The following is a 13,289-nucleotide window of genomic DNA, read 5'->3' on the forward strand; positions in this document are numbered from 1 at the left end:
CAGTTGTTGCTGTCACCATTATTCAGGAAACTGTGCCAGTCCCAACAGAGCTACTCCCTTGGGGGTACTGTGGCACACTGAGCAAGACCTGTGTGTTCTTGTGAGGAGGACAGGGTGACTGCTTTCTGAGCATACTACCTCAGTCCATGTGTGCGGGTGTTGTTGCTGGGCCAAAATCACATGCCAATGCTGCCCTCATCTCCTCTGCTCACATATGGACTCAGACATAAAATTGTTGAGAACTTTAAAATGGCAAAAACATGTCATTAAGCCAAGCAGAGAACCTTTGTGAGTCTGGTACCCTGTGCAAGGACACAGGCCACATACTCATGAGGCCAGCCTTGAGAAAGTTAGAATGAGTGACTAGGAAGAGATTGTTTTCATGCAAAACAGGAAAATAGAGGGAATATCTTCTTTTTGTCAGTGCACTGAAGATAATCTGAGGGTTTCTGAAATTTGGCAGAAATGCTCCAAACTGACCCCTTATCTGTTACAGGCAGTGAATAATGGAGAAAATCAGGAGACCATGATCTGTTGTAGTCCTTGATATACTGTGGCCTAAAGGAAGCCACATCATGTCTCTGGACTTATTTTGATTCAAAGTAAATGGAGACATGGTACTTGATATTTTCAGTAAATGCTTCATATGGGGCACAATAATGGTTCTACATTTCTAGGTCCTTGGCTGAGTCACCCCTGTAGTAGAAAATAGATTAACAGGAGAAGACCAAACAAAAGATTAATAACACATTCTATCTCTTGTATATGGAGAGACTGAGAACAACTCAGTAATACCCTGAAATTGTCCAAGCCGTTACTTCAAAGGCCACCTTAAAGCAGTGGTGCAGTCCCAAATACACATAGAGAAGTGGTGCTGGCAGGTCCCTGGTACTCCCTGTGTACTTCTCTGGGAAGAATTGCAGTGGGCACCACAGGAGTCTGTGGAGTTTGGCAAACACAAAAGTGGTTTGTCCTGGAGGATTTATTGAAGAACGGGTCCATTCTGGGCCAGAGATTCAGACATGACCATTTTTATTCTCATCCTCTGATGTCCAGAAAGCTTCCAGGGAATGAAAGCCATAGAGAGGACTAGCTTACATCGAGCAATCAGACAACAAAATGAAATAAAAGGCATTCAAATTGTCAATGAAGTTATCAAACTATCTCCCTTTGCACAGAACATGATACATATGTGGAAAACTCAAGACTCCATCCCACAATTGCTAGAACTCATACAGTGATTTGGTAACATGCCAGGATACAAAAATCAATGCACAGAAACCAGTTGCATTTCTGTCCACTAACAATGTGAGTAAATAAAGAGAAATTAAGGAATTGATCCTATTTACAATTGCACCAAAAATCATAAGATACCTAGGAATAAACCTAACAAAAGTGGTCAAGGACCTCTACTGTAGAAACTACAGAACACTTATGAAAGTAACTGATGAAGACACAAAGAGATGAAAAATGTTCCATGCCCATGGACTGGAAGAATAAAAAGTGAAAATGTTTATTCTGCACAGAGCGATCTACACATTCAGTGTAATCCCTGTCAAAAGAGCAGTGACATTTTTCAGAGAGCTAAAACAAGCAATCCTAAAATTTGTATGGAACCAGATAAGAACCCTATTTGCCAGATGATTGTTGAGAAAGAAAATCAAACCTGGGAGCATCACAATGCTTGACTTCAAGCTATATTACAAAGCTGTGATCATCAAGACAGCATGAAACAAAAACAGACACATAGCTCAATGGAACAGAATAGAGAACCCAGTTATCAACCCTCAACTCTGTGGTCAGTTAATCTTTGAAAAAAGCAGGAAAGAATAGTCAATGGGAAAAGAAAAGAGAGAGTCTCTTCAATAAATTGTACTGGGAAAGTTGGACAGCCACATGCAGAAGAATGAACTGGACCATTCTCTTACATCATACATAAAGATAAACTAAAAATGAATGAAGGAGCTAAATGTGAAACAGGAATCCATTAAATTCCTAAAGGAGAACACAGGCAGTAAGACATATGTCCAAAGGCAAGGGAAACAAAAGCAAAACGAACTACTGGGACTTATCATGATAAAAAGCTTCTGTACAGCAATGGGTACCATCAACAAAATTAAAAGACAACCCATGGAATTGGAGACTGTATTGCAAATGACAAAAGAAGTAAAGGGCTGGCATCCAAGACCTACAAAGAACTTGTGAAACTCAACACCCCAAAAACAAAGAATTAAGTCAATAAATGAGCAGAAGATATGAACAGACATTTCTCCAAAGAAGACGTAAGAATGGCCAATAGACATATGAAAAAATGCTCCATATCACTTGGCATCAAGGGAATACAAATCCAAACCACAATGAGATTCCCCCTTACACCTTTCAGAATAGCTGAAGTCGACAAGACAGGGAATGACAAACATTGGCGAGGATGTGGAAAGAAAGGAACTCTCTTACACTGTTGATGGGAATGCAAGCTGGTATAGCCATCTGGAAAAATAGTATGGGGATTTCTTAAGAAGTTAAAAAATGGAGTTACCCAATGACTCAGTAATTGGACTACTGGGAATTTATTCTAAAGATATAATTGTAGTGATCCAAAGGGCACATGCCCCCCAATGTTCATAGTAGCAACATCCACAATAGTCAAACTGTGGAAAGAGCTGATTTGTCCTTTGACAGATGAATGGATAAAGAAGATGTTAGGTAAATATATGTGTATGTGTATGTGTATGTATATGTCATATATGACATACACTCACATATATAAGAATTAATCTGTATATACACACATATATAAGAATATATGTGTGTGTGTATATATACATATATATGTGTATATATATACACATATATATGTATGTGTGTGTGTATATATATATATATATATATATATATATATATAGTTACTCGGCAAAAGAAAAGGTGAATACCTATCATTTACATCAACATGGATAGAAATGGACTGTATTACGTTGAGGTAAATAAGTCAATCATAGAAAGACAATTATCATATGGTTTCACTCATATATGGAATATAAAAACAGGGCAGAGGACAATAGGAGAAGGGAGGGACAACAGAATGGGAAGTCATCAATGAGGGAGAAAAACCATGAGAAACACTTAACTACAGGAAACAAACTGGCAGTAGCTGGAAGGGAGGTGGGTGGGGATAAGGGGTAATTGGGTAATGGTCATTAAGGAGAGCATGTGATGTAGTGAACACTGGGTGTGATACGCCACTGCTAAATTACTGAACACTATATCTTAAACTATTCATGTCCTATGACTTAGCTAATTCAATTGAAATAATAAAAATAGACTATATTGAACTGCTTTTAATATATGATAACAAAGAGTAGTATACGTACAGCACATATAATCTGGAAGAATTTCACAAATATAAGTATATTAGAATGTAAAATCTGTAAACAAATATAAAGCATTATACTAAAGACATGAAAATGTATATATACCATTAAAAACTCACATTAAAAATAATAAATCTGTTAATTAATGTTTCAGTATTTTATGTCATTTCATAATGATCTAGATATTTAATCACTATATAGTATTTACTTTAGCTTAGCAAAATTATGATGTTTAGGTCACCAAAAGATTTGGAGGAATTATTAGCACGTATTAAAACTATTATATCTATTATATTTATTTTATTTCTTTGTTCTTAAAAATTGTTTAAATTACTCTTTAAAAATTTACCAGACAGGGGCGCCTGGGTGGCTCAGTGGATTAAGCCACTGCCTTAGGCTCAGGTCATGATCTCAGGGTCCTGGGATCAAGCCCTGCATTGGGCTTTCTGCTCTGCAGGGAGCCTGCTTCCTCCTCTCTCTCTGCCTGCCTCTCTGCCTGCTTGTGATCTCTGTCAAATAAATAAATAAAATCTTAAAAAAATTAAAAAAAATTACCAGACAAATTTGTTTTCCTTGAGGACAAATTTTGTAACAGATAAAATGAACTATTTTACTAATACACCAGAGTACAATAAAATTTGTGTGTCTGAATGATATTCAAGTTTGTTAACTCTTAACATGTCTTTTCCAATTAAGCCACCAAATTCAAACTAGCATTCACTTACCATATATTATCTCATATAATGAAACTTGAGAAGTATTCTGGTTAATTTCTACTATATCCTTTGGAAGTGTAAGAGTCATTTAATTTGTATACATGGTTAATCTTCTTTAAATGAATTAATCAGAGTTATTTTATAACCATATACATAAAAACCACAGCAACATAATCCTCAGTGAGGAAAAACAGAGCTTTTCCTCTACAGTCAGGAACAAGACAAGAATATCCACTATCTTCACTGTTATTTAATATTTTACTGGAAATCCTTGCCTCAGCAATTAGAAAACTAAAGCAATAAGAACTATCTAAATTGGCAAAAAAGTCAAACTTTCACTATTTGCAGAAGACATCATACTCTATGTAGGAAGCCCAAAAGACTCCACCATGAAATCACTAGAAATTATACACAGACTCAATAAAGTCCCAGTATGTATGTGTGTGTGTGTATATATATATATATATATATATATATATGAAGAGAGAGAGAGAGAGAGAGAGACAGAAAAATAAATCAAGGAATTGATCCCATTTACAATTGCTGCAAACACAATAAGACATCTAGGAATAAAGCTATCCAAAAAAGTTAAAGATCTTTCCTCTGAAAGATTTTTCCTCTGAAAACTATAGAATGCTCATGAAAGGCATGAAAAATAACACAAAGAAATTCCATGCTCATGGATTAGAAGAACAAATATTGTTAAAATGTATATAATATCAAAAGCAATCCACATACTTAATGCAATCCCTGTGAAAATGCCATCAGCGTTTTTTAAAATAACTATAGAAAGCAATCCTGGACTATGTGTGGAGACACAAAAGACCCTGAATAGCCAAAGAAATCTTGAAAAACAAAATCAAAACTGAAATCAAAATCAAAACAAAATCAAAATCAAAATCAAAATCAAAATCAAAACTGAAAGTATTGCCATTATGGGCTTCAGACTGTATTATGAAGCTGTAGTCATCAAGATAGTATGGCTTAGGCACAAAAACAGACATATAGATCAATAAAACAGAGTAGAAAACCCAAAAATGGTCTCACAACTATAATGTTATTTCAACAACACAGCAAAGATTATCCAGTGGAAAAAAGAATATCCAGTGGACAAAAGACAGTCTCTTCAACAAATGGTGTTGGAAAAACTAGGCAGTGACATGTGAAAGAATGAACGATTTTCTTACAACATATACAATAATAAAACAAAAATGAAGGAAAGACCTAAATGCAAGACAGGAATCCCTAAAATTTCTAGAGGAGAACAGAGGTAGGAAATTATTTGATCTCAGCCATTGCAACTTCTTACTAGACATATCTCTGATGACAAAAAAGAAAAGCAAAAATGGACTATTGGGATTTCATCAAGAAAAAGAGCTTCTGCACAGTGAAGAACTATCAGCAAAATTAAAATACAACATAAAGAATGGGAGAAGATATTTGCAGATATTTCATTTGATAATTTTATTAAAAAATTAAGCTCTTCAGAAGTATTTGTGAATTGTCAGCTTCTGTATGTAGATTGTAATGTTGTGTAGAGTAATGAAATGCTCCATCCGCCATTGTTGGTCAATAATCCAGAAATAGCAAAGTTCATCTCCTTGGATGCCACTAACACATTTTCTGTACACATATATTTTCCTCTCCTTTGGCTATAATCAGGGAAATTAGGTTTTGATTTTCCAGTAAAAGGGGAGAGACTGAATGCAATAGAATTTAAGGAGCTGTCCCTTTAAGGAAGTACAGAAAAAAGATGTAACAGAGTTGATGGCTAATTAAAAAAAATAGTGAAGAATGATCAGCAAAAGATTAAATTTTAAATGAAAGAAAGGAAGATAGAGTTCTTCGGAAAACTAAACATGTGGCTTTATTTAGTTTATAGACTTGAACTCAAATACGTGTGTGGATAAAGAAGAATCAATCAGTGAGAGAAGACAGGACAAAGAGATGCTGATTTTGCTCTGTGTGTGAATGGGTGCCAAGAACGTTTCCACACTCCACTTCTCACAGGTCAACAGTGATCTTCTTCAGAGATCTGTGTCCTCAACTCTTGACATTTTTTTTCTGTGGATCTCAGTACCTCCTCATAGAGGACAACCTGTTAGATCATAAGGCATGCATTTACCGTATCATGCTGGAAGGGGTTTAATAAAGGATTGGATATCAGAGCAAGAATACACCAAGTCCTTTCAGAATAAAAAGTAATTTACCAACAAGACAAGGTTGGAAATGGGACAGATCTCAGAATGAATGTCTCCTGTCACAACATCATCCAAAAAAGATTCACCATCTTAAGAACTCATCAGAGACCCTAAAGGTTATCACATTATTCTCTGAGTAATAAACCTATTTACTACTTAGTTCTGGGCTGAGACCTGTGGGAAGTGAAGGTCTGAGTCTACACATGTGGCAATACAAGGGGAAAGACCTGGAAAAGGAAAGTTGCAGAGCAGGCCACTAACTAAGGTTTAAATCAAGTAGCAGAATCAAACATAAAATGCAACCACCATGAACAAATCTTCTAGTCTGACTTCTCACTGTGCTGGTAATATCATACTGGAGCCTAAGAGAAATTATTAATTTACCTGACAATTATAAATAGGATAGTTATCAAAAATGTATCAAGACATGGGAAAAAATGGAAATAATGACACATATAATTATAAATCTTTATTCAAGACTTAAGGACTGTCTGAGGCTATCATTTAAATGTGTAGATATTTTAAAGTTTTCTGTACATATAAAATTTATAATTGTATACAATTGAGGTACATTAATATTTAAGTTATTGTCTACATGGTAAATACCCACATATAAATGATAACTAACTATTAATTTAAAAGGTAAACTTGGTTATTTTTTGGATGGTTTTCTAAACATTCCTTCATAGTCCTTATTCATGAGAATGATTTTTATACTGAATTAGACATGTTTAGTTGTTCCCTAAGGGTTCTATAAGTAAAATAATTATTGTGGACAAGTTGAAAACAACTCAAGAAATAATTTATAGAAAATTTCTGCATGTAGTCAAGAAAACCAAAATAATAGAGGACTTTGGTATTATTCCTTCATTGTTAAATACCTGAATGATCTGGGACTAACCATTTAACTTTTCTAAGCTGTAATTTCTTCATTCCTGAAATAAGAGGGAGATAAAAATTACTGGTAAATTAGTAAAATAGATTTTTCTAAAGTAGATTTTAACTCTAAAATTCAAAGTTTTGAGAGCAATACAATAAAGTTGGAAGATCTTTGTGTTAGGCTAACATCTGGCCCCAATGATCCCTGCTTGCCATTATTCGTGACCTTGTGTGTTCTCCCCTTGAGCAAGACCTGAATCTTATCACTTAATATTGATATTAGAATACAGAAAGACTGACTTCCATCTTGTTTTGAATCTCCACCTCTCTCCCTCCTTCTTCATCCTCCCCTCTCTCTTGAAGGAAGCTAGATACTTGTTATGAGATATCCCATGAAAAATCACAGAAGTGAAGGAAGCTCCTGATAAGCAGCCAGCAAGAAATTGAAGACTTCAGTCCAGCAACCCAGGAGGACTGAACTGAGCTCTGCTGACAACACCTGACTGGACTTGGAAATATGTCCTTTCCCAGTGGAGAACTGATGAAACTCTAGCACCTGCTAGCACTTTGATCACAACCTTGTTGGAACTCTTTAGGCAGAGGACCCAGTCAAGCTTCACTCAGATTGCTTATGGGGAGAGCTGTGAGGTAATCAATATTTGCTGTTCTATATTGAAAGAATTGCTACACAGCAGTAGATAACTAATGTGGTCTCCAAAGACAGATCACTTCTATTTTGAAAGGGCCAAGAATATCAGATTCATTGAAAGGGAATGAAGAACTCCCATCATGGGCAGAAGGTATGTTCAATTCAAGAAGTATTTCTAATACCACCATATGTTCAAGTAAAGTGGTATAGGAATAAAAAAGAGTATCTCCGCTGGGAACCAACTTACAGGCTTTATGCAAACTAATTCAAATGTGACAGTATAATTTACCAAATCTATTCCCTCTTATCCCCTTTCCACTGAGCTAGCCTCTCCTGCAGTGATCTATTGCTATGTGACTGGACTCGAATTTATTAGGGGAAGGTCAATGAAACACTTTCTGGGTTGGCCCACTAACATTCCCACATCCTTTCTGGATCCTGCTTGATGCAGATGAAAATGTACGAATTATGTACTATACGGTGGCTAAATGAACATAAAAAATAAAAAGAAAAAAGAATAAAAGAACTTTGTTCTTTAAAAGGCAGAGAAAACCAAATATAGTAATAATAATAATAATAATAATAATAATAACAAAATAATAATAATAATAATAATAAAAGTCAGTGTTGAAGATCATGAGAAACGAGATATCAGAAGATTGGGGATCTGATATATCACTCAAAAGAGAGCCATCTGCCTATCAGCAGTCTGTTTTTTTACTTCAGCAAACAAGAAGTACAGTTCTTTGATTGTAGCCATTGAGCCACTGAGATCTTAAAGATTATCTTTCTAAAGCATCTAGAATTATCCTAATAAAGCAGAGAACAACACAAGGCTTTATTTATTTATTTATTGGAAACAGTGAACATTATTAATAGAATTTTGCATTAAATAAAAAATTTCCATTGAAATATGATCATATTCTCAAATTTAATATTCTAAATATTTGGTCTTTTTTTTTCTTTTAATATCAGTAATTTGTGTTACAATGTGAATGTTTTATGACTCTTTAACTGTTGGTGGGAATGGAAGTTGGTGCAGCCACTTTGGAAAACAGTGTGAAGATTCCTTAAGAAATTAAAAATAGAGCTTCCCTATGACCCTGCAATTGCGCTACTGGGTATTTACCCTAAAGATACAGATGAAGTGAAAAGAAGGGCCATCTGTACCCTAATGTTCATAGCAGCAATGGCCACAGTCGCCAAACTGGAAAGAACCAAGATGCCCTTCAACAGACGAATGGATAAAGACGATATGACCCATATATTCAATGGAGTATTATGTCTCCCTCAGAAAAGATGGATACCCAACATTTTTATCAACATGGATGGGACTGGAAGAGATTATGCTGAGTGAAGTAAGTCAAACAGAGAAAGTTAATTATCATATGGTTTCACTTGTGGAGCATAAGGAATAGCATGGAGGACGTTGGGAGAAGGAGCAAAGAAGGGTGTTGGGGGAAATCTGAGGAGGGGATAAAGCACGAGAGACTATGGACTCTGAGAGACAAATTGAGGGTTTTGGAAGGGAGGGGAGTGGGGGGTTGGGTGAGCCTGTGTGGTGGGTATTAAGGATGGCATGTATTGCAGGGAGCACTGGGTGTGGTGCATAAACAATGAATCATGGAACACTGAGAAAATAAAATAAAGTTAAACAAAAAGTAATCCTTTCAATAAAAGGACTTAGAAAATTCATAAAATGTTCACACAAGGCTTTATTTAGTAAGAACTCTAATTTTAGTACATTTAATAAGGACCTGAAGGTGAACTATAATTGGAAAAAATGTGCTGGGATGTGACTTTTAGACATTTATCTTCAACGTTCAGTAATAATATGAAATTGTACAAGCCACGTTACTATTCTGGGCTAGGCTATCTCTGAGATGCTTTTCCTTTCTAAATGCCTTTAGAGTTAATGCCTCAGTTTTAGTTTTAGTTTTTGCTTTTGTTTCTTGAAGTCTGTGTGAGGTTAGACTTTCTTCATGTATGTCTTCTAGATTTTAAAATTGAAGAATACCTTCCATCTCCATTGTACAGTGTATCATCTATATTTTCCACTAATTTTGTGAGAAATATCATTTTCTCTTTTCTTTTTTTTTACCATAAACATTTTTAACAATGTTCAGCTAGTTAACATTAGTCTTTGATTTAGTGTTCAGTGATTCATCGGTTGTGTATAACACCCAATGCTCATCACAAGAGCTGCCCTCCTTAATAGCCATCACCTGGGTGCCCCATACCCACACCTCCCTCCCCTTTGAAACCCTCAATTTGTTTCCAAGAATCCAGAGTCTTTCCTGGTTTGTCTCCCTTTCTGATTTCTTCCCTCCAGTTTTCCCTCCATTCCTATATGGTCCTCCATGTTATTGCTTATGTTCCACCTATGAGTGAAAGCATATAATTGTCTTTCTCTGCTTGACTATTTCACTTAGCATAATGGCCTCCAGTTCCATCCATGTTGATGCAAATGGCATGTATTCATCCTTTCTGATGGCTGATTAATATTCCATTGTGTATATATACCACGTCTTTGTCTGTCCATCTTTTGAAGGACACTTTTGCTCCTTCCACAGTTTGACTATTGAGAACATTGCTGTTATGAACATTGGGATGCATGTGCCCCTTATTTTTACTATATCTGTAACTTTGGGGTAAATACCTAGTAGTGCAATTGCTGAGTGGTGAGATAGTTCTATTTTTAACCTCTTCAGGAACCTACATATTGTTTTCCAGAGTTGCTGTTCCAGCTTGAATTCCCACCAACAGTCTAGGAGGGTTCCCCTTTCTCCACATTCTTACCAGGAGTTCTTGTTTCCTACCTTGTTAATTTTTGCCATTTTAACTGGTATAAGGCAGTATCTCATTGTAGTTTTCATTTTAATTTACCTGATTGCTAATGATGATAACCATTTTTTTTCATGTGTCAACCATTTGTATGTCTTCTTTGGAGATGTGTATGTTCCTGTCTTCTGCCCATTTCTTGACTGTATTATTTGTGTTTTGGGCGTTGAGTTTGAGAAGTTCTTCATAGATCTTGGATACCAGCCCTTTATCTGAAATCTCATTTGCAATTCTACAAGTTGCCCCTTAGTTTTGTTGACTGTCTCCTTTGTTGTGAAGAAGCTTTTTATCTTGATGAAGTCCCAAAAGTTCATTTTTGCTTTTGTTTCCCTGCCTTTAGAGATTTATCTTGCAAGCATTTGCTGTGGCCAGTGTCAAAGATGTTATTGTCCAGGTTCTGCTCTAGGATTTTGATGGATTCCTGTCTCACATTGAGGTCTTTCATCCATTTTGAGTTTATCTTTGTGTATGGTGTAAGAGAATGCTTGAATTTCATTCTTCCACGTGTGGTTGTCCAGTTTTCCCAGAACCATTTATTGAAAAGACATTTTACCCCCATTGCATATTCTTTTCTTATTTTTCCACAGATTAGTGTATTCTTCCATTACAACACCTTTATTACTTTTTCATGTGTACCTGTAAATATATGTGACAGAGTGGGGTAAGGCATCATGGGAAAACAAAGGTTCACTCTTCTTAGACTGGAATTTCTCTGGTGGACAAAATCATCACACTCTTTAATATAAACTGAAGCGTCACTAAAACAAAAATGACTTTTGTAGATGACTGGAATAGCCACTGGTCCCTTATTGGCCCCTTCATTTGAATTGAGCAATTATAGAACCTGCATTCTCACTATCAAGCAGCATCTCATCACCAAATAACTTAAATCACTCCTAAACTCTAAATAATTATTCTAACCTCACAATGTCAGTTCCTTCATTTGAACCTTTCTTTTCTTCTCCTTAATGAGTTACATCTCACTTCTTTGGCCATTTTATTATACTTTAGCCATCTTCCAATGCCACAGATAGTCTTGCCATATTTTTTAAATTAATTAGTTTATTTATTTTCAGTGTAACAGTACTCATTGTTTTTGCACCACAACCAGTGCTCCATGCAATACGTGCCCTCTCTATTACCCTTCACCTGGCTCCCCAACCTCCCATCCCCCGCCCCTTCAAACCCCTCAGGTTCTTTTTCAGAGTCCATAGTCTCTCATGGTTCATCTCCCCTTCCAATTTCCCACAACTCCTTTTTCCTCTCCATCTCCCCATGTCCTCCCTGTTCTTTGTTATGCTCCACAAATAAGTGAAAACATATGATAATTGACTCTCTCTGCTTGACTTATTTCGCTCAGCATAATCTCTTCCAGTCCCGTCCATGTTGCTACAAAAGTTGGGTATCCATCCTTTCTGATGGAGGCATAATACTCCATTGTGTATATGTACCACATCTTCCTTATCCATTCATCCGTTGAAGGGCATCTCGGTTCTTTCCACAGTTTGGCGACCGTGGCCATTGCTGCTATAAACATTGGGGTACAGATGGCTCTTCTTTTCACTACATCTGTATCTTTGGGGTAAATACCCAGCAGTGCAATGGCAGGGTCATAGGGAAGCTCTATTTTTAATTTCTTGAGGAATCTCCACACTGTTCTCCAGAGTGGCTGCACCAAATTGCATTCCCACGAATGCAACCCTTTCCCCACAACCTCTCCAACACACGTTGTTTTCTGTCTTGCTAATTTTGGACATTCTAACTGGTGTAAGGTGATATCTCAACCTAGATGAAATTGATGCATTCCTGGAGAACTATAAACTCCCAAAATTGAACCAGGAAGAAATTGACAACATGAATAGACTGATATCTAGTAACGAGATTGAAGCAGTGATCAAAAACCTCCCAAAAAACAAGAGCCCAGGACCTGACGGATTCCCTGGGGAATTCTACCAAACTTTCAAAGAAGAAATAACACCAATTCTCCTGAAGCTGTTCCAAAAAATTGAAGCAGAAGGAACACTTCCAGACTCTTTTTATGAAGCCAGCATTACCCTGATCCCCAAACCAGGCAAAGACCCTACCCAAAAGGAGAATTTCAGACCATTATCACTGATGAATATGGATGCAAAGATTCTCAACAAGATCCTAGCAAACAGGATCCAGCAGCACATTAAAAAGATTACCCACCATGACCAGGTGGGATTCATCCCTGGGTTGCAAGGTTGGTTCAACATTTGCAAATCAATCAATGTGATAGAACAAATCACTAAGAGAAGAGAGAAGAACCACATGGTCCTCTCAACTGATGCAGAAAAAGCATTTGACAAAATCCAGCATCCGTTCCGGATGAAAACGCTTCAAAGTATAGGGATACAGGGAACATTCCTGAACTTCATAAAATCTATCTATGAAAGACCCACAGCAAATATCATCCTCAATGGGAAAAAGCTTGCAGCCTTCCCGTTGAGATCAGGAACATGACAAGGATGCCCACTCTCGCCACTCTTGTTCAACATAGTATTAGAAGTTCTAGCAACGGCAATCAGACAACAAAGAGAAATAAAAGGTATACAAATTGGCAAGGAAGAAGTCAAACTCTCTCTCTTCGCAGATGACATGATTCTTTATATGG

This window comes from Meles meles, chromosome 3 (assembly GCF_922984935.1).
Source record: "Meles meles chromosome 3, mMelMel3.1 paternal haplotype, whole genome shotgun sequence".
NCBI classification, from domain to species: domain Eukaryota; kingdom Metazoa; phylum Chordata; class Mammalia; order Carnivora; family Mustelidae; genus Meles; species Meles meles.